Below are 22,856 nucleotides of genomic sequence, written 5' to 3'. Positions count from 1 at the left end.
ATACCTTTATATGTTTATTTTTTAAAATATTTAGCTTTACAAGAAAAATAAATTTACGCCATCTAGCATATAAAATAATGTTATAATTATGTGAAATATCAAATTAAAAATGATAGCAAAATAAAAATATGGTCTCCCCTACATTCTAAAAAATAATATCTTTTTTTTCCACAAGTTGGAAAAAGTAAAATAAAAATACCCCCCCCCCCCACTTCCACCACCTTGGTAAGTATAAAAAATAATAATTAAATAAAATAAACAATGAATTTTATAACTAATGAATAAGAATAAATAAATATATAGAATAACTTGAATGTGATGTGATCTATTTATTGAATAATAAAATTTTTATCTGTGTATATATATCAAAAAAAATCAGAGACCTGCAGGCCCGGCCCTAAACCCGGTCCGGCCCGGCCCGGGTAAGGCCGGGCCGTATTTTAAAATTTTTAAATATACCCGGGCCGGGCCTAAAAAATTTTTTTTAAACATATCCGGGCCGGGCCTAAAAAATTATTTTTTAAATATATCCGGGCCGGGCCTTAATATTTTTTATAAAAATTTTTACATTATGAGTTAATAGTTATAAGATTATATTATAGTTATGATTAATATAATATTGGGTGATGGTTAACATTACCTAACAACCCACAGATCGATCTAATTATTAATTTCCTGCAAATTTATTCAAAGTTTTAATATATATTTTTATAATTCATATCTAAATTTTTACAACATATTTTACCAAAACAATCAAATAAAGGAATATCTTAAATAAGCCAGCCCCAATATTCAAGTATTATTAATATATTTTTTTATAATTCATATCTAAATTTTTAGAATATATTTTACCAAAACAATCAAATAAAGGAATATCACTTCTTAAAGTTTGTAATACCTTTCAAAGCGAAAAAGAGAAATAAAATTGATTTTACTTAATATAAAGCATTTTTTAATTGAAAAATTTGTTTTACACAAGTATCATTTTATTTCTCTTTTTCTCTGTCCCAAATTCAAGCAATTACGCATGTAGTCAGGGACAGATCGCAAAATGACGGAAAACTATATAAAAGATTATATTAAATTACAAGAGGCTCAGGAAGTAAATGAAATACCATCGACCAGTCAAATTACGACTGTTGTTAAACAAACTGAATCGTTTTATGACAAATGGGGCTATGGTAATTCTGGTAATATGTCAATACCCGATGATGAATAATATAATTACAGAAATAATAGATAAAACATTTAAGGTGGATAATTTGTTAGAGTGGTGGGCGGCTCATCAAAGCGAATTTCCAATTTTAGCAAAATTGGCAATTCCTGTTTTAAGTGCAAGCTGTGAGCGAAATTTTTCCACTACTGGGAGAATTCTTGAAGAAAGAAGAAGTAATCTTCAACTTGAAAAGGTAGATATGCTTCTCTTTCTTCATGATAATTTATGAATTTTTAATATCTTTCTTGAGTATAGCGTCAATCATGCTGGTTTTTTACTTTGCAAACTGTCAAATATTTATTGCATTTATTATATTTACCTTGAGTCATGAAAGTTTTTAATCCAACATTTTTCATTATTTTTTTTTACAATATTAAATAATACAATTATCTTCTTTTGTTAAAAATTTATATTATAAAATAAATTATATTAATATTGGGCAATTAGATTATATTTTCAAAATACTATTTATTATACATGCATTTTTTTAAATAGCGATTTATTTTTATTTTATAAATTAAATAGTAAATTAAATACAATATATTATATTCTCAAAATATTTTCCATTTTTATAAATTAAATATTAGTTTTATTATTTTTAAATGCAATATAAAATATAGTATATGCTCAAAATATTATTACCATTTTTATGAATATTAGTTTTATTTTTATAAATGCAATATAAAATATAGTATATTATCCGGGCCGGGCCGTGCCGTGCAAATGGTACCTCTGCAGGTCTCTGAAAAAAATCATTCTTTATATATCTCGAAAAACAATTGTTTTCCAATCACGTTATATAATTAACAACCTTTAATATATAATTACAATCTAAATATATTTTCTTTTCGCCTTAAGTGAAACATTTGTCAAAAAGTAATATTAAACATAAATGTAATTGAAAACACTACTATAAATACATAATATAAGTTGTATTATACAACAATAACTAAAAAAAATAAAATTATTCCCCCCACTTACTTATTTAGGTGCCAGCTAGGCGTTAACAAATTATAATAAATGAGAATTTACTATATCAGAGATTTGGTATAAAATTTTTATTATTTTTATTTGAATGAAATTAAAACAAATTAAAATTATAAATGAATATTTTTTAATAAAAAAAATTTTTTAAATTATAAATCCTTTTTTTTTAAATAAAAGTTTTTAACACCCCTCCTTATATGAATAACATCGAAATGGTGAATGACACGTTAGATTCCGACGTGATTATGATATTTATTGCTAAAAACATAATTATACAAGACCATAATATAAGTCCAGTCTTTTACCTCCTCAATAGCCAATATATCATCTACTTCTTCAATTTATAATAGCAATTTCAATATAAAAAATATGTTTAAAAATACACCTAATAAATCAAGGCGCAAATGTGTGTTGTGAAAAAAATCTACAGAATCCATACAGCTACAAGTATAATATATTTGTATCGATTTTTAATATATTTTGGCCAACCTTAAAAATCATTAAAATATTCCATCCTGATAATATTATCCAAACTAAAGAAATAATCCCCAAAAATTTATCGGGTATAAGAATACTACAACCTGAAGAAAATAAACATTTAAATAAACTAATACTCGGATATATTGTTTAAAATAAATTTACCGTTTAACCTATTTGACTCCAGTGAATTCAGGGATATATTCCCGTTTATATTTAAGAGGGAAAATATATGGACAAGACAAACCGCGAAAATATACTTGCAAAAATTTTAGAAACATGAAAAAATGTACAAAGCAAAATCTCTCTCTCCACGGATGTTTGGAGACAGGAATCAACTCCTTATCTCATTGTTCGATTACTGTACATTATATAACAAATAATTGGAAAATAAAAAATTACCTTCTTGATTTAATAGAACTACCTCACCCACACAATGGTTAAGATTTGGCTAATTATTTATTAAAATCTTTTGAAACATTTGAGATTAAAAAAAATGTTATAGCGCTTACATATGATAATGCTAAAAATATGATAAGTGCAGCAGAATGGCCAATCATTATAGGGATATACAATATACCCTTCTATAGTCATAGATGCCTAGCTCATGTTATCAATATAATAGTTAAAGAAGGGCTAAATATGATCAAAAATTAGAAAAAATACATAAATTGGTAAAAATAACTTCACCTGTCGCCAAAGTTCTTGCAAAAATACCACCATCTCTGGCGGTACAAGGTTACCACTCGACGTGGTCACTAAATGGAATTCAAAGTGTCTTATGTTTTTTACAATAAATAAAGTAAATTAACCATAATCTTGAATGTTATTTTTATATTATATTTTATTTTAAAGAATTGACGCCATTAAACGATTATGGGAAGAATGTCTTCCCAAAAATGAATTTTATATTAATGTCATTTTTAAAGGAAATTTAACCTTCCTTAAACCTTTTTTTAAGATGGCGTGTAAAGTTTCATCGTAAAATACATTGGAACGGCTTCGTCGCTTCGATGTGGAATTTTTTAAATGAAACATTTAATACACACGTTAATGAGGATATAAAAAAGCGGCCAACTTAATGCTGATTATTTAGTACTCTTTCCAATTATATATCATGCTTCATAGTTCCAAAAACCAAATTAAAATATATGACAAAAGCGATATTAAATGACAGATATTATGAGAATTAAAACTAATACAATTAGCATATGCCTTGCCATTACACCAAGCAACGACTTATGAATTTAATGATGATGATTGTCAACCCTATTCAGTTATTATGCATAATAAACTACGAAAGTAAAAAAATACTTAGATATATAATTATCCTTGTATTTTTATATTTATTTTCAGAGATGCTATACATAACTCAGATCCCATGAGAGATGAGATCGTGGAATATCTTAAGGACCTGAATATTTTGAATTGGTGGGCAAAGAACGCCTCCATATCGTTAATGGCTAGGGATTATTTAGCACAACAAATTACAAGTGTTGCGTAAAGCGGTTGATTGCATGACAAAAAAAAAGAAATAGGATTGCAACGAAAACCCTGCCTCTGTCCGAGTTATTGGGACGTAGATCTATTGGAATAAATGTAAATACTAATCTATACTTTGTTGTGTTTGTGTTTAAACCTAAAATTATAATTATTTTTTTAATTCTTATATATCTTTATTTTATGTTTCCGGAAGAAAAAGATTTGACAAATGAAAGATGAACAATTTTAATATTATAATATATTTATTTACTATATTTTGTATTATAATTGTAAAATTTCAACTTTCTAACATGATTTATAAAGATTTAGATAAATTGTTATATGTTTACATGTATTTTTGTTTAAACATACTTTTTATTGTAGAAGGTTTAAGGCGATCGTTGTTTAGTTACGATATATTTAATTGTAATAATATATTATATGTTGTAAATTGGATAACGTGATTTGAGACAATTGATTTACGTTGTATATATAAAGTGATAATTATTATAAATTTTTATCAGTTATCTTTTGTAAGTAAAGAATCGTTTTAAAATATTTAAATTAAATTCTTCATATTGATATAAATCCCGACGAATTCCTATTAATTCTAACGTATAAATCAAGCTAACATCCCCGCTTGGCAACATAAATAAAGTCAAAAAAATTACAAAGCGGAGTTCTAAACACGACATAATTTGAGTTATTATTATTTTTTTTAATAAATAGATAAGCCCTGGTTCGAACTAGCTGCTGTACTTTGTTTTAAAGAAATCAATAAATTACTAAATATGTTAAACAAAGTCAGGACACTATTTCAGGAGGAAAATAGTTTGGGATTCATAAATATTATTAAATATCTTAATCCTCAAAATGTCTCTTAATTAATCGATTATGTCTAACACTATTCTTGAAGATTATAATTTTCCATATTTAAATCAAGAAAGAGTTCAGGCAATAATAAATGAAATAATTTCTATACATAACGTTTTTTTCAAACGGTTCTTGGGTAATGTTACGAGGAATCCTTTATTTGTAAACAAAGGATAATAATTTTAGGAATTTCGATTAAGTTCATGTTATCAAAATTTACGTTAAATAGAGTTTAAAACTACTGAACTCGAATTAAACCCTAATTTGGCAATCTATCCATTAATGTTTAAATACAATAATGAATTTTATTTTTAATTCTTTTGTATATATACATTTATATAATTATCCAATTTAACTTCTAATAATATGCAATTTGATTAACATCGATAATATAATATTACATGTCGGAAAGTTATTATAATAATATAATATACAAATAACGTCATTTTAAAATATATAAGGTAACCTTTATATACGATATTCAAATATAACCATATTTATTTCACCCCCGCTCCCAAGTCGATCAATTCAGCAGGTAAGGAGTTTTGAATTATATTATAATTTAATAGAAAAATGTAACGATATAAGAATTCGAAGTTATTGCTTTATATTAATTCTATTTAAAAAAAAATTTTTTAAAAAAAATTTACACCCCGAAAAACATGAAAAATTAATTTTAGTTATCTTAATTCTAAATTTCAATTTCCACAGCTAACATAATTAGTGGTATATATATTTTTGACTTTAAATAAAATAATTTAGCCGCGAAACGTAACAAAACTTTTTACTGCTTGCTTACATAAGAAAATAAAAATATCTGTAGATTTTATTTTAAATTTCGCAAAAAAAAAAAATATATTAAATATCGATATTTTTATTTAAATTTTGTATATTAAAAAAAAATTAACAAGAACTTTTAAATGTCAAAGGCTAAATATTTTTAACCGTTAACCAATTATAAGAATGGTTGTAAATTTTATATCATGCTAATCCTAATATATATATAATAACAATATTAGAATGGTGAAATATAATGTAAGAAAATATAAAGCGATCCGATAAAATATGTATTATCTAGTTTTATCTTGATTAATTTAATTATTTTGGGGAAGAATTGTAATTTTGAACTTGAACTAATTTTTATTACACTTTATTTTCAATAACGTTTATTTAATTTATTTAAATTCGAAAAATAATATTTTACTTGAAATCATCATTGTTTTTGTTAAAGGCTCGGCTAACTTTACTACTACGATTCAGATACTTTTGATTTGAATAATTTGTTTAACTTGATTTCACTTTGCAAAAATTGTATGAAAAAAACGATTCAAATTAAAATAGTTCGAATATTTCACTTGTCGGAAATTCGTAAAGCACCAATATAAAAAAAAACAATTCAAATACATTTCTTAAATATAAAATAGAAACTCACTTTTAAAAATTTATATTAAATTCAATTTATTACCCTGTATATTCTGTTTGCGCGAATTCGCGAAGAAATACCCATAAATACACAAAAAAATACAGCATATTTTGTGTATTTAGCCATAAATTCATGTTGATCATGAATGATTAATTTTGTATTAAAGGCAAAGGAGCTTTAATAAAATTGCGAATTATTTACAAGAAAGACCAGAGTAAATTTTAGAAAAATCAAAATATCCTCTCCAGCTTTTTTTCAAAACCAATTGGGTTATTTTTTTAAAATATTTATATATATACTAATGTATAATATATATATATATAACGAATATATTACCTTCAATTTTTTTTTGTAGTTGAATAACTCTATCCCTTGTCGGCTCTATTAGAATTTATCACGTAAAATTGAATTAGAATACATTTTTAATAGAGGTATCTTTTTTGTATTTATATCTTGCCCAAAATAAAACTACTAAAAATAATTTTGATTCATTTTTTTTTATTCACCCATGAACTGAAGAATTTATATCTTTTTAATTCCAATATATTGTCAACTTTCTTACTTAATATATGGCTAAAACTAATAATAAATGCGAATTTTACTTGTCACTTACTTCTACTCACTAATAACTAAAGTAATATAGGGGCTTTTAAATTTAAAGGTATTGATTCACACCACCATTATCTATATCCATGTACTGATGTATCCTTAGAATCCCTAGTATCAGGAAACGAACCATTAGAAATGGGGGCTTATTTATAATTTTAATTTTAAAAAATTTAAAACGCGATATAATATAATTAAAAATGTTAGTTATATTATAAATAATAGAATTTCTATATATTATATAATATTACTTTTCAGCAAATCTCTATCACCCTTTTCTTGACCAGAGTTAAACTCGAATAAATTGCTTAATTCATTAGTATCAAAATTTTAAAAAAAAATCATTAACAAAAAAATACAAAATTAAATAATGATGCTTATTTTTAAAATTTGTAAGCCTATATCGATTGTTACATCATTTTTCATTGATTTTATTATCGTATGAATTTTTTATTGACTTTATTGTGTTACGAAGATTTGAAATACTTAATTTCTGTCAAAATTATTTGAAAACGTCTCGAACTTTAGTGGCCCGCTTCTCATGAAAATGAATGTTGATAAAAACAGGGAAAATATTTTATAATATTTAAACAAAAAGAATACAAAAAGTGTTGTATAATGTACTATTTATGTATATATATCTACTCATTAAAAATAATAAATATTATAACTGATTTATGGCCCAACAACAATTTAGTTCAGCCATTTAATTAATTTAGTTGATATTATATAAGAAAGTATACAAAAAGAATCTCTGATTGGAAAATGAGAATATCTTGGCTGAGGGGGTATAAGATTTGCGATTAGAATTAATCAATTTTCTCAAAAATTTAGAAGATAAAGATTTTAAGAAGTAAGGTAGAAAAGTTAATAAAAGATAGTAAAAAAACGGGAATGAGAAAAGGTTACATCATCATGCGGGGAACTGATGCATTTTAACGTAAATATTCAAAAAAAAAATTTGTCATAAATTAAATATAAAAAATTGGACACTCTGTATTCAATAAAGAAAAGGAAATTAATTTTGACACTATAATAAATAGAAACATAAAGAATGTAAGTTTTCATATATATATATCATATCAATGTTTCAATTTTAAAGGGATTTGTATCAGATAATAATAAGAACCTAAAGGATGTAAGTATATAAACTCTTTTTCATATATATCATATCAATAGGGATTTGTATCCGATAATATTAGAAACTTAAGGATGTAAGTTTCATATATATAATATCATATCAATATTTCAATTTTAAATTAATAGGGCTTTGTATTCGATAATAATTAGAACCTAGAGGATATAAGTTTTCATATATATATCATATCAATATTTTAATTTTAACATCAATAGGGATTGAATCCGATAATAATTAGAAACATAAAGAATGTAAGTTTTCATATGTATATATATGTTTCAATTTTAAAGGGATTTGTATCAGATAATAATAAGAACCTAAAGGATGTAAGTATATACACTCTTTTTCATATATAACATATCAGTGGTTTAATTTTAACATTAATTAGGATTTATATCAGGTACGCTGCTACATCTTAACCATTAAATAATCCATCATATAATAACTTCATCAATCCTCTCTTCTTCTATTATTTTTAACCTATAGTATCTATTTTAAATTGTTTATTTTTTTCTATAGCATATAAATTTGAGATCTGCAATGGACGGATATAATAAAAAAATATATATGTTAGCCTTAGCGTCAATGTGTTTATTCCAGCAATATGTTACTTTTTTTAAAACTTTAAATCTATTTTTGAGCGCGTTTTTAAAATTTAAATATCTAATTTTATACGAAATGTTTGCCTCCTGTTTAGTACCTACCCTTTGAATTTCAGACCATGAACTTTTAAACTTAATTTTATATTAAATTTTCTATATATTTTAATATAAATTACAAGTTAACAGAAACATTGTCTTACAATTTATAAGATAAGTATTCCAAACATTATATCAATTTTTAAGTTTAAAAAAAACGCGCTCAAAAAATGAATTAAAATTTTGAAAATCAGGGATCCGGAGAGACCCGTAACTAACCGTTAAACCATTATAAACCGTTATAAATATCTGAACCATAACCGTAACCGAACCGATATAATTATTTTTTGAACGAGTAAAAAGAATCTTTATAAAAAACGGTTAAACCGGTTTATATTTTAGAAAGGAAAATAATTTGAATATCCAGAATTATATAAACTTGCTCTTATAATACTGGCGGTTCCTGCAACACACGTTTCTCTAGAAAGGGCTTTTTCGGGGATAAAATATTTGTTATCGCCACAAGAACAAAAAGGAATCCATTTATATTAGAAAATGTATAACTTATACGTTCAAATAATATATTTAAAAATGAGTTATTTTGAATCTTATATATTTTGTTGCTTATAATAAAAATAAATTAGAAGATGGTGTTGCTCCAATAAAAATTTTTTTTATAAACCTTTATAATTAGCTTAACCGAACCTTTATAAATTATTTCTTAAGAACCGTAACCAAAGTGTAACCATTATAATTTTTTACATACTGAGTTATAAATAACGGTTCGGGTCTATAGTGAAAATAATACCTTGTCGGAAAAAAACACATTTAGGCTGATATACTACAAAATCTAAATTTAATTAAATGATTAGTTTTTCTTTTAAAAAAGGGTTAAAAAATTTTTCAATAGATAAAATAACTCATTTATAATCCTTCGCAAGAAAATCTTTAGTAAAAGGCGTAGATTTATTAGTTCTGCGAAGAATCTGAGACTTAATTTTATATTAAATATGCTTAGTTTGGACAGATGTCTTGCCTGACATAATATTTGCCTATAACACGTATCATCATGAATCATCGATTATACCCTATGAGCTGTTGTATAGTGGAAAAGTAAAACAAGCCTATGGGGTATAATATTTTTAAATTATATACTATATATATGTGTCTCTATTTAAGGTGAAGTGGAAGAGGATATAGATCCTGTCAATGTATCTAAAGCAGATTTGGAATCTTGTTTTAAAGATACGTTTCTTGTTCAGCTTAAACAGCAGAAAAATTATATAAGTCGTTATGTTGGTAGGGATAACCATTATTTAGTTAATGATCAATCTGATACAGCTATCGGGCTGCTAGAAAAGGTGGTAAAATGACCAGGCCTTGAGTGGGTTTTTATCCAATAGTTATAATTCTTAAAAGTAAAATTCATCATTATTATTAAATTATTTTTAATATTTAGGTAATATTATGTGATATAAAACATTACCTTGCAAGAAAAGGCGTATAATTGTCTTAATTACTTAGTAATATACATATTTTTTAGATGATAAAAATTCTGAGGAAGTGAGTTATATTAAATGCCCATGAAAATCACTTGGAAGCTAATATTTTTTAAACTCACATTAAATTTTTATATTTATTCTCAAAATTACACAATACGATATATGGATAAGAGGGTGAGAATTGTGAAGACCAAGAATATAAAATATTTAATATTATGCGTATTTTTTAGATGATACAGATCTTAAGAGGGTTAAGATATTTAATGACCAAACGAAGATGGTAGTGGTAGCCTTCGAGGAAATAGTAATATTTTTATAAATTGTCATTCATTTGTTTTTCAAATTACTAGTTTTGCCTCCTAATCCTAATGCACCAGCTGTAATTGATAAAATAGGCCAGTTCATTGAGAATGGTATAAATTTGTAATATATAATTATGCATATTTTTTAGATAATGAATTGACAGTATAGACAGTATTTTCCAAGAAAGATAATAAAAATCTTTTTCTTCTCACCAAAAGAAATTCGAAAATTTATCTCCTGAACGCTTTCCTTGTGCTCAAGAAAAGATATCCAAAATATGATAATGGTGTGATGGGAGTATATTTTTCTACCGAGCGGATTATTGGTGATGGAAATTGTCTCTTTAGTTCTATATATATATATATATACAATAAATTAAATTGTTAATCATTATTATAGATGTATAAGCAAAGTTTTGATGACGGATGCCAAATGATTTTCTGAGACAGCAATGCATTCTTTTCATGAGGAGCAAATATATGCTTGAGCAGATAAGGAGAATTTGGGAGAACCCGTTGGCTTATTTGGGAAGAACTAGGCGTGGCCCAAAATGCAATTTATTAAACAGAGGTGGAGTTAGTTGCAATGGCAACTATGCTTAAGATAAATATAGTTATCCACACTATTTATAAATGGGGATATTATATGCCAATTAAAGAATTAAGTAACATCAATTTGAATATATATTTAAGAAATTATCGAAAGCATTTTGACCTCATAATAAATTTTAATTAATCTTATTTTAATCGCAAATTAATCTTATTTATATCGCATATCTTATTTATATCGCATCTTATTAATTTGTTTTTCTAATCATTATATATACAAATAAATTTCATATACAAATTAAGTATTATATATAAGATGCACATTATTTTTTATAAATATAAAATGGAACATATTGTTCATCCTTTTTCATTTTTTGTAAAATATAATTTATAAAATAAAATGTTTAAAAAATGTTTATGACTTATATATTATTTTTAACCTTAAGTTCAACATGAAATAGCGCAAGTAGTTATCTTACCTACATTTTAAAACTGTTTTATCTCTCATTTCTATATTAAGGTTTCACATCTTTGCAGTGGCGTCGCTAGGTGGGGGGGGGGGGCGCAAGGGCTCAAGCCCCCTGAAAAATTTGAATAGTCCCCTGAAGAAAAATTTTTTTTTTAATGACTTCTTAATACCCCCTTGAACTAAAAATAAATTTTTTTAATTGCTCCCTGAACAATTTATTTATAATTCTATTGAGTAATGTATAGATTTTATTATTTAAAATTTAATAAGACATACATATAAATTATATTTTTACTATGTCAGCTTGCGATCAAATTCTGTGTTAAAAATATATCAATATCACTCACTAAATATTAATTTAGCATTAACAGTTGAATCTTATTTGACTTTTATTATTTAAATTATTATATAACCCTAATTAAATTAATATAATCATTTATTAATTGAAAATTAACAAATTTAATTGTAACATCACTAATCAACTATATTATTGATTTTTAAATTCAATTATCATTTTTTCTAAAATTATTTTCAAGGTTCAAATCCTAATAAGTATAAGAGATTTATTTATAAAAAGTAAGTAGACATATAGTTTATAATCCTTTATAATATATAATTATTTATAAAATATTAGGTAAAATTCCACTTTTGCAGATGTATTTGACAGTTATATAATATATTACATTTTATTTTTAAAACTTGACTAATAAATGCTTAGGGTAATAAATATAAGTAACAATTTGTAATCAACTATTTAACGCCATCCATTTATTTAAAATATTATTATTATTTAACCTCTTATTATTCATCCCACAATGGAGGTAATAAATTAGATATCTTTTCTTCTATTTTTTTTACGTGTTTTTAGAAAAGCTAATTTTTTTTTCTTTGAAAAACAGTTTTTAGTTTTAATACGAATATATTTTTGATATTATTACAAACTACTAAAATTTTAAGATATAATATACCAACTAGAGATGGTGCGACAATATTATTTTAATTTCTGATATCACTCTGGTTCTTATTTTATATTCACAAAATTTTTCATTTCTAATATGGCATCCTTGCCTTGTAAATAACTCAAGGTTTCAATATATTTGCATAATTTCTTCTAAAGATTTATATTGTTTTTGTTTCATCAATTTATCTAACATAATAATTCTGATATGGGTTACCATCATGAGTGTCATGGCTATGACTGTAAATTAACCAGCATCTATTATTTGTGTGGCTATGTAATTTAAGATTATACTACAGCTTCTGAGAGCATATGATTGTATATTTTAGATACGCAATACTGGTCAACTGTGTAGTCGTTTATATATCATTAAAAAATGTAAGATAATCTTTTATAAGTTTAATATCTCACAATAATTTTCTCGATTACTTATCTAGCTTCCATGTCATCTAAGAGAAAACTCTAACCACCATATAGTTTTATAATTTGGATTGGTCGTTTATATTCTCTTCTTCAAGGATTTTTGATTTGGAAGGCTAATAGATTTCTTCTTATTAGTCCATTCTATAAAACTTGTCTACTGTAATAAATAGATTTTGTATTAAAAAATATTATTTTTAGATATGTTTAATTATTTATATGCTAGTTTATTTTCTATGCAAAATATAATAAATGACAAAATATGAAATTCAGCATAATTGTTTAGAGTTAGCAAATTTTAAAAAAGTATTATATATTAATATAAAACCCGACCGAAGGCCAAGTAAATGCGGGGCGACGCAAATTGGAGGGTATAGGGGCAAAGCCCCCCTAAAATTTTTTAGTTGAGCACCCTGAGATTATAAAGGCTAGCGACGCCCCTGCATCTTTAAACTTAACTTAAACTCAATATATAAAACTTTAAGAGTTAATATTAAATACAAAATTAAATAGAATAAAAGAATAGAGCAATGCCTTTGAATATCAATATATCAATAGAAAATATAATATTTAATCTTTACATGTCAGTAATAAATGTCAGTAACATTTAAAATATAATATTTAATCTATGCACGTGAGTCAAAATTATTATCACTAATTTACGCCATCTAGCTTATAAAAGAATGTCATATATATGTGAAATAGTCAAATTAAAAATGATAATACAAAATAGTTATAAAATTCTGAAAGATATCTTTATTTTACTCCTATTAAATCCGTCATTTGATTGGTTAAAAGAAGGATAATTTTTGACAAAAAAAATATATAATAAATGGAATCTACTTTGTAGAAAAAATATTTTAAAATTATTTATACTAATTTTGAAAAATAAAAAAATTGATCTTAACACACTCTTCATTTTAAATGAAAAATCTGATTTAAATGAACTCTCAAATCAGTCATAGGAGAATTTATTTTTAATTTTTATAGCTAATAATGACTATATGCCCCGGGTATAATAAAATAATTTAATGGCCGGGTATTTAAAAAAAACTAAAATAAGAGCAGGCAGGCCCCTGCAGATATCTGATAAAAATCATCAACAAGATTTTATCAAATAAATAGCGTGAAAAAAAGATTACGACACTTGGGATTCCCAGGCGGTCACCCATCCAAGTACTAACCAAGCTCAACGTTGCTTAACTTCGGTGTTCGAAAGGGAACCGGTGCTTTCAACGTGATATGGACGTAATCGAAAATATTGATTTTAAATTCATTATATATGTGAATCATAATTTTTTAAAAAATTACAATTTATTTTAATAAACAAATAATTTCGTAAACAAAAATTATTATCTTAAATAAACAAGATAATTTTTTACATATAATTTCTATATTTATTTATTTTTTTACAGGTATTTTGATTTTATTAAGTAAAATAAATTTACACCATCTAGCACATAAAATTATTCATAATTATGAGAAATATAAAATTAAATATGATAGTACAAAATAGTTAGAAAATTCTGAAGGACATCCTCCTATTAATCCTAAAAATTATTTTTTGAGAGTTATACACTAGTAATAAGATATATCTCCCACCCATTTAAACATAGTTTTTAAAATTTCTAACTCTAAAATAATAAAAATTATTTATTAATATTAAAAATTAACTTTGATATAAACTACTATTTCTGAGTTGTGATTGCTATCATATAAAGTAATCAATAATTTTTATGTAAATTTTTATCTTAGATAAGACTAATATTATAATTAAAATTATTCTATAAGTTCCTGATATATTTACCTTACAGGTTTTTGGTCTCAGATTCTTCACAGAACGCATAAATATTTCCTCTTTTACTAAAGATTTCCGTGTGAAGGATCATAAATGAGTTATTTCATCTATTAGAGATATTTTTCTATTATAATATTGCTCAAAAAATTTCAATAAAATTTAACCAATAGTGTTTTATTAAAAAATATTTGTCTAATGATAATCATCGTAATAATCTTAAGCCAATAGTATTTCCCAACATTTTAGATTGCACAATAATATTTTGAAAAACATGGATTTCCAAACTGCCTTTGCTCATTAGATGGTAAGAAAATAAAAATAAGTAGTCCTGCAAAATTAGATCTTTTAAATCAATTGATTGGTTTAGCTGATAGCAATATTTTATACAACTATAAGGTGAAAGCTAAAGAAATATCTTTTAATTAGCTAATTTTTATACATAAATAAATATTTGCATCTTTCTTATCTTTTCTGAAAATTTGGCCTTTCTACATGCATTTCATAGTGTTGTATATTTTCTCATAAGTTCATAATTGTAGATGCTATTCATAACTTGTTATAAAATTTTTAATTAAATGTATAATCTTTTTGTTTTACTTAAATATAATTTGACTATGGTTGGAGTTAGGAAAAATGTTCGCAAAATTGTTTATTTCAGGCATTAAAACCGAACCTTTACCGAACCGCTAAACCTGTATTAACCAATAATATTTACCCTGAACCGTTATAAATTTTGTCACTCGAACCTAAACCGAGCCCCCCCCCCCTCCCGAAAAATATCCTTGAATCGTTGTGAACTTTTTGATAATTCAACTATTTTTAAAGATAATTAATAACCCGGACATTTTTGCGATAAATATCAGTTAACAATTTTTTTCAGATATTTTTGTATATTGCTATTTGACGGTGCCGGCTACCCAAGTTAGCATATAGAAGTATTCTCAGACATAAAATTTCTTCTTCCTCCTCCATAGATTTAATTTGACAAGAGAGATTCGTGAAAATATTTTGAAGGCATAGATTCTTTTTTTAAAGCATAGGATAATATTTTGAATATGTTTCTTTTATATAATTTTACCAATACCGCTTATATGCAAAAGAGTTCGAACAGGTGATTTTAAAAGTTGAAATCGAACCGATATTATTATTTTTACCTAACTTTGAACAGATATTTTTTTTTCAATCTAAACCTGAAAAGAACCGATATTAATTACGGTTATTAATTCCCCCCCCCCCCCCCCCCAATAAACTCACCCTTATTTTGGTGGCTCGTGCCATTTTTACTGCCCGACTCAGACTTCTTTTTTAAAAAAAATTTTTGACACGACCTGCCCCGAGTATTTTTTTAATAAATTTTTTTGACGACCTGCCCCGGGTATATTTTAAAAAAAATTAAAATAGGGCCGATGGTCACTGATATTTATTTATACTTTCCCAATGGAAACAAATTATTAGGCCGCGATTTAATCGAAAAAAATGTCAGTTTTTAAGCCGGACCAAAGAGTTTAAATTTTTTTGGAAACCATTTTTTTTTCTTTCAATATTCAATTTATATTTTGATTTAGAATATTAATTACAAAAGTATTCTGTTGTTTTTAACGATAAATCTTTATAAAAAATTATTTATTTTAGAAATATTTCCAATAAAACTCTCCGAAAAAAAAGGATGATTGTATAGGAAGAATAGCGTTTTTACAATTTTTTTGATTATTATATTTAAAAATAGAATAGAATAGAATAGAATAGAATAGAATAGAATAGAATAGAATAGAATAGAATAGAATAGAATAGAATAGAATAGAATAGAATAGAATAGAATAGAATAGAATAGAATAGAATAGAATAGAAATGGACAAGATATAGCTAATTATTTATTAAAATCTCTTGAAACATTTGAGATTAAAAAAATGTTATAGCGCTTATATATGATAATGCTAAAAATATGATAAGTGCAGCAGAATGGCCAATCATTATAGGGAAAAATACAATATGCCTTTCTATAGTCATGGATGCCTAGCTCATGTTATCAAAATTATAGTTAAAGAAAAATTAATATGTTTGATCAAAAATTGGAAAAAATACATCAATTGGTGTAAAAACTTCACCTGTCGCCTAAGTTCATTCGAAAAAACCGCCATCTCTGCCGGTACAAGGGTACCACTCGCCGTGGTCACCTGGTGGAATTCAAAGTATCTTATGTATGATTTCTACAATAAATAAAGTAAATTAACCATAATATTTAATGTTATTTATATAATATATTTTATTTTAAAGAATTTAGACGCCATTAAACGATTAGGGTAAGAATGTCTTCCTAAAGATGATTTTTATATTAATGTCAATGAGGCAAAATATTTAAAGGAAATTGAAACCTTCCTTAAACTTTTTTCAAGTTTGCATATGAAGTTTCATCAGAAAATACAACTTAAAGGAAATTGAAACCTTTTTTAAACTTTTTTCAAGTTTGCATATGAAGTTTCATCAGAAAATACAACTTTTGGAACGGCTTCGTCGCTTTGATGTTGAATTTTTTAGATGAAACATTTAATACACACATTAATGAGGATATAAAAAAGCGGCCAAAATGCTGATTATTTAGTACTCTTTCCAATTATATATCATGCTTCATAGTTCCAAAAACCAAATTAAAATATATGCCAAAAGCGATATTAAATGTGAGATATTATGAGAATTAAAACTAATACACTTAGCATATGATCTATTAAATTTTGAGATGAAATAGGACAAAATTTATTGCTGTAAAAATTATACTTTTATTATAGTATTATTATAATACAATTCATTGACCAAATCTATATATTGCAAACAATCAAACCATTGTTTTCCAAATAAACTATCCTTATATATAACGACGTAACCTTTATAATATATACGATATTCAAATATAACACTAACAGATATTTTTCTCTTAATATTGTGCAAAAGTTAAAAATAAAATGTTAAGATCTAAACATGCCCATTAAGAGAAATGCTATGGTCAAAAATTTTATACGAATAATATTTATTTCATCCCCGCCCCCAAGTCGATCAATTCAGCAGGTAAGGAGTTTTGAATTATATTATAATTTAATAGAAGTAACGATATAAAAATTAAAAAAATTTTTAAAAAAAATTTACACCCCGAAAAACATAAAAAATCAATTTTAGTTATCTTAATTCTAAATTTCAATCACAGCTAACATAAATAGTGGTATATATAATTTTAACTTTAAATAAAATAATTTAGCCGTGAAACGTAACAAAACTTTTTACTGCTTGCTTACACAAGAAAATAAAAATATCTGTAGATTTTATTTTAAATTTTGCAAAAAAAAAAGTAAACGCGTTGACAATAATAAAAAATATATTAAATATCGATATTTTTATTTAAATTTTGTATATGAAAAAAAATTGATAAGAACTTTTACATGCCAAAAATTAAATATTTTTAACCGCTAACCAATTATAAGAATGGTTGTAAATTTTATATCATGCTAATCCTAATATATATATAATAACAATATTAGAATGATGAAATATAATGTAAGAAATATAAAGCAATCCGATAAAATATGTATTGTATCTAGCTTTATCTTGATAAATTTAATTATTTCTGGGAAGAATTACGTAATTTTGAACTTGAACTAATTTTTTTCCCACTTTATTTTCGTAAAAGTTTATTTTTTTTAAAAAATTCGAAAAATTTAATTTTTTTTGAAATCATCATTGTTTTTGTTCAAGGCTCGGCCAAATTTACTACTACGATTCAGATAATTTTGATTTGAATAATTTGTTTACTTGATTTCAATTTGCAAAAATTGTATGAAAAAATCGTTTTAAATTTAAATAGTTCGAATATTTCACTTGTCGGAAATTCGTAAATCACCAATATAAAAAAAAATAATTCTAAAAATACATTTCCTAACAATTTTTTTAAATATAAAATAGAAACTCACTCAATAAATTAACTATTAATTTTAATTTTTAAAAATTTATATTAAATTCAATTTATTACCCTGTATATTCAGTTTGCGCGAATTCGCGAAGAAATACCCATAAATACACAAAAAAATGCAGCATATTTTGTGTATTTAGCCATAAATTCATGTTGATCATGAATGATTAATTTTGTATTAAAGGCAAAGGAGCTTTAATTAAATTGCGAATTATTTACAAGAAAGACCAGAGTAAATTTTAGAAAAATCAAAATATCCTCTCCAGCTTTTTTTCAAAACCAATTGGGTTATTTTTTTTAATATTTATATATACTTATGTATAATATATATATATAACGAATATATTACCTTCAATTTTTTTATGTAGTTGAATATCTATCCCTTGTCGGCTCTATAGAATTTATCACGTAAAATTGAATTAAGAATACATTTTTAAAAGAGGTATTTTTGTATTTATATCTTGCCCAAGAAAAGATTACTAAAAATAATTTTGATTCATTTTTTTTATTCACCCATATGAATTTATACCTTTTTAATTCCAATATATTGTCAACTTTCTTACTTAATATATGGCCAAAACTAATAATAAATGCGAATTTTACTTGTCACTTTAAGCTTCTACTCACTAATATCTAAAGTAATATAGGGGCTTTTGAATTTAAATGTAAATTGATTCATCACCATTAGCAACTTTATCCATCTACTGTTTATCCGTAGAATGCCTGGTCTCAGTAAACTAACCATTAGAAATCGGGGCTTATTTATATTATTCATATAAAAAAAAATTAAAATGCGATATAATATAATTAAAAATGTTAATTATTCATTATAAATAATAGTATATCTAAATATGTCTAATATTACTTTTCGGCAAATCTCTATCATCCTATTCTTGACCAGAGCTAAACTTGAATAAATTGCTTAAATAATTCATTAGTATCAAAATTTAAAAAAAAAATCATTAACAAAAAAAAACAAAATTAAATAATGATGCATATTTTTAAAATTTGTAAGCCTATATCGATTGTTACATCATTTTTCATGATTACTACGTGTTTTTTATGCTTTTTGTTTGCGAAAATTTGCCTGATTTTGTCATTTTGCGTTGTTTAAGTGGCCCGCTTCTCTATGATGTTTGACAAATTATTTTAAACGAAAAGAATACAAAAAGTGTTGTATAATGTACTATTTATGTGTATATATCTACTCATTATAAATAATAAATATAGTTAAGCCATTTAATTAATTTAGTTGATATTATAATAGAAAGTATACAAAAAGAAGCTCTGATTGGAAAATGAGAATATCTTGGCCGAGGGGGTATAAGTCTTGCGATTTGATTAATCACTTTTCTGAAATATTTAGAAGAGAAAGATTGTAAGAAATGGGGTAGAAAAGTTAATAAAAGGTAGTTATAAAAACGGGAATGAGAAAAGATTACATGCGGGGAACTAATATTCCAAAAAAAAAAATCTTGTCAAAAAATGGAACAAAAAAATTGGACACTCAGTATTCTATAGAAAAAAAATATTGAAATTGAAAACTAATAAGAACCTAAAGGATGTAAGTACACTCTTTTTCATATTGATATATCATATCAATGTTTTAATTTTAATATCAACAGGGATTTATATGAGATATGCTGCTACATCCTAACCATTAAATAATCATATAATCAACTTCAATCCTCTCCTTCTTTAATTAAAGTTTTAATATCCATTTTAATTTGTTTATTGATTTTTTTCTATTCATATAGCACACAAATGAGAGGTCTGCAATAGGCGGATATAATAAAAAATTATATATGTTAGCGTCAATGTATTTTTTTTCAGCTAAACTTTAAATCATTTTTTGAAACGCGTTTTTTAAAACTTAAAAATCTGATTTTACCAGATGTGCATGCCATCATGTTTAGAATACCTATCCTCTGAATTTAAGACCATTAATTTTTAAACTTAATGTTAAAATTAAAATTTCTATATATTTTTAATATAAAATTATAAATTACATTTACAGGTTAACAGAAAAATTGTCTTACAATTTATAAGATTATTTATATAAATTTTTAAAGTTTAAAAATAACGCGCTCAAAAAAATGAAGAAAAGTTGTGAAAATAATACCTTGTCGGAAAAACATATTTACGGTGATATACTTATGTATATAATATATAAATATTACAAAATCTAAATTTAATACATGATTAGGTTTCCCTTTAAAAAAGGGATAAAAAAAATTTTCAATAGATGAAATAACTCATTTATGATCCTTCGCACGGAAATCTTTAGTAAAAGGCGAAAGATTTATGCGTTCTGCGAAGAATCTGAGACTAAATTTTTAAGGAAAATATATTGGGCATTTATAGAGTGATTTTAATTACAAAATTATAGTCTTATTTAAGATAAACATTTATATAAAGTGATTATTTTATAAAAAAGTATAATTAATCTCTTAAAAAATAGATGGATTTATTAGGAGTAAGAAGAAGATATCTTTTAAAATTTTCTAACTATTTTGTAATATATTTTATAATTTACGAATATATTTAAAATGTAACATTATTTTATACGAAAGATGGCGCATTTAAATATTATTATTTTTTTTATTAATAAAAACAAGAAATTACACTACCCCCCAGGTTTAGGTAATATTTATTAAATGTTGAATTTTTTTTTATTTATTGTTTATCTAAGTAAATAATATTTATTCTTAAATATTTTATATATGATATAAGAATAAATAAAGTTAATTAAATAAACAAGAATTAATATAGTATTACAAAAGCAATATAAATTTTGCCCTTCTACTGACTTGATTAATAAAAAACCTACCATTTTGTTTCGCATCGTACTTATAATATTAGATATTTAGGTTTCAAAATAAATTTGTTTATATTTAAAACTTTATATTAGTAAATGATTATCTACTCCACACGACGCAAAATTATTAAAATCCAGAACCTATTTCCGGAAATTTGTTAGGAAAATTTTCTTTCCAATTCTCTAAGTGGCAAATAAAGTTGGAATAACTAAAGTTTGCATATTTCATCAAAAAAAATGGCCAATTCTTTAAGCGAAATTTATGACATCTGTCATATTTGGTATTTTTAAGGTAAAATTTATTTAAAAAATATTTCCTTTTTTTTTAAAAATAAATCTCAAAAAATTAAAAAAATTTTATTTTAAAACTTGTCAAAAATAGACGATTAGTTTAAAAAATATATATATTTAGCAGCTAATCTTGTTTTGGATTTAATAAAAATCTTATTTCAAATTGACTAAAGTAAAATTACATTGTACACAATTTATTCAAAATCAATAAGTAAAAAAGTTATAATATACATTCCATCCAATGCAAAAGTTTACTCATATAATTCTGTTTTACATTGGTAGGGAACTTATAAAATAGTTCATATTGTATGTAATGGATAAAATTCCATAAAAAAAACAATCATAACATTAAAAAGGACTGGTGAAATAATAATTAATAATGTTTACATTTACAAGAACAATCAGTTATGATCATATAAATAACTTTTTTTAAAAAAGGATATGTTTATTCTCGGGAAGCAACATCAAGGTTTTAGGAATTTATCTTTTTCGTCCTCTAACTCCATATTTAAATAGGCCAGGTACGATGGATCTACGGCAGTTAATGACCCTCCCGTTTGGGTTGATGTTGATGTGTAGGACTTGGGATGGTTTTTTAATATATTGTAGTCTAATAAGCCTGAATTAGCGGTAGATATATTTTTCTTATGCAACACAGAAGGTATTATGTAAGGACCTGACGCCTTTGAACTTGTAGGGGATCTAGTTTTAGTCGAGTGTGGATGGGATGGTTTACCCTCATTGGAGGAACGAGAAGATACGGAGGAAGATATGTTAGATCTAGATTTGGAAGAAGGATTGTACAATGATTTTGAGGTTTTGCGGGAAGGAACTTTATTACTAGAGGAAAAAGAAGAGGAAGACGTGTCAGATTTAGAAGATGGAACAGAATCTGAGGGCGTGGGCACTGATCTGTTAGAAGATTTGTTACTACTGAGAACCGAATTTTCATCT

At 24.8% G+C, this 22,856-nt stretch overlaps 3 non-coding genes and 1 pseudogene across 3 annotated transcripts; 1 reads left to right on the top strand and 3 right to left on the bottom strand.

Annotated features, from left to right (window-relative positions):
• Positions 1-9,710: 9,710 nt before the first annotated feature.
• LOC135929239 (U5 spliceosomal RNA) lies at positions 9,711-9,834 on the bottom strand. The gene has a single exon (XR_010572543.1). It is a non-coding gene; the product is annotated as a U5 spliceosomal RNA (small nuclear RNA).
• Positions 9,835-14,175: 4,341 nt separating this feature from the next.
• Positions 14,176-14,294, bottom strand: LOC135929203 (5S ribosomal RNA). Its single transcript, XR_010572517.1, has one exon. It is a non-coding gene; the product is annotated as a 5S ribosomal RNA (ribosomal RNA).
• A 567-nt stretch (positions 14,295-14,861) lies between these two features.
• On the top strand, positions 14,862-14,974 carry LOC135929236 (U5 spliceosomal RNA; annotated as a pseudogene).
• A 6,026-nt stretch (positions 14,975-21,000) lies between these two features.
• LOC135929223 (U5 spliceosomal RNA) lies at positions 21,001-21,123 on the bottom strand. Its single transcript, XR_010572530.1, has one exon. It is a non-coding gene; the product is annotated as a U5 spliceosomal RNA (small nuclear RNA).
• Between the last annotated feature and the right edge of the window lie 1,733 nt (positions 21,124-22,856).

The sequence above is a fragment of the Gordionus sp. m RMFG-2023 genome, chromosome 4, assembly GCF_954871325.1.
Source record: "Gordionus sp. m RMFG-2023 chromosome 4, tfGorSpeb1-WG-v2, whole genome shotgun sequence".
Lineage (NCBI taxonomy): Eukaryota > Metazoa > Nematomorpha > Gordioida > Chordodea > Parachordodidae > Gordionus > Gordionus sp. m RMFG-2023.
The sequence above is the reverse complement of the archived record's forward strand: the minus strand, read 5'-3'. Positions and strand labels throughout refer to the sequence as shown.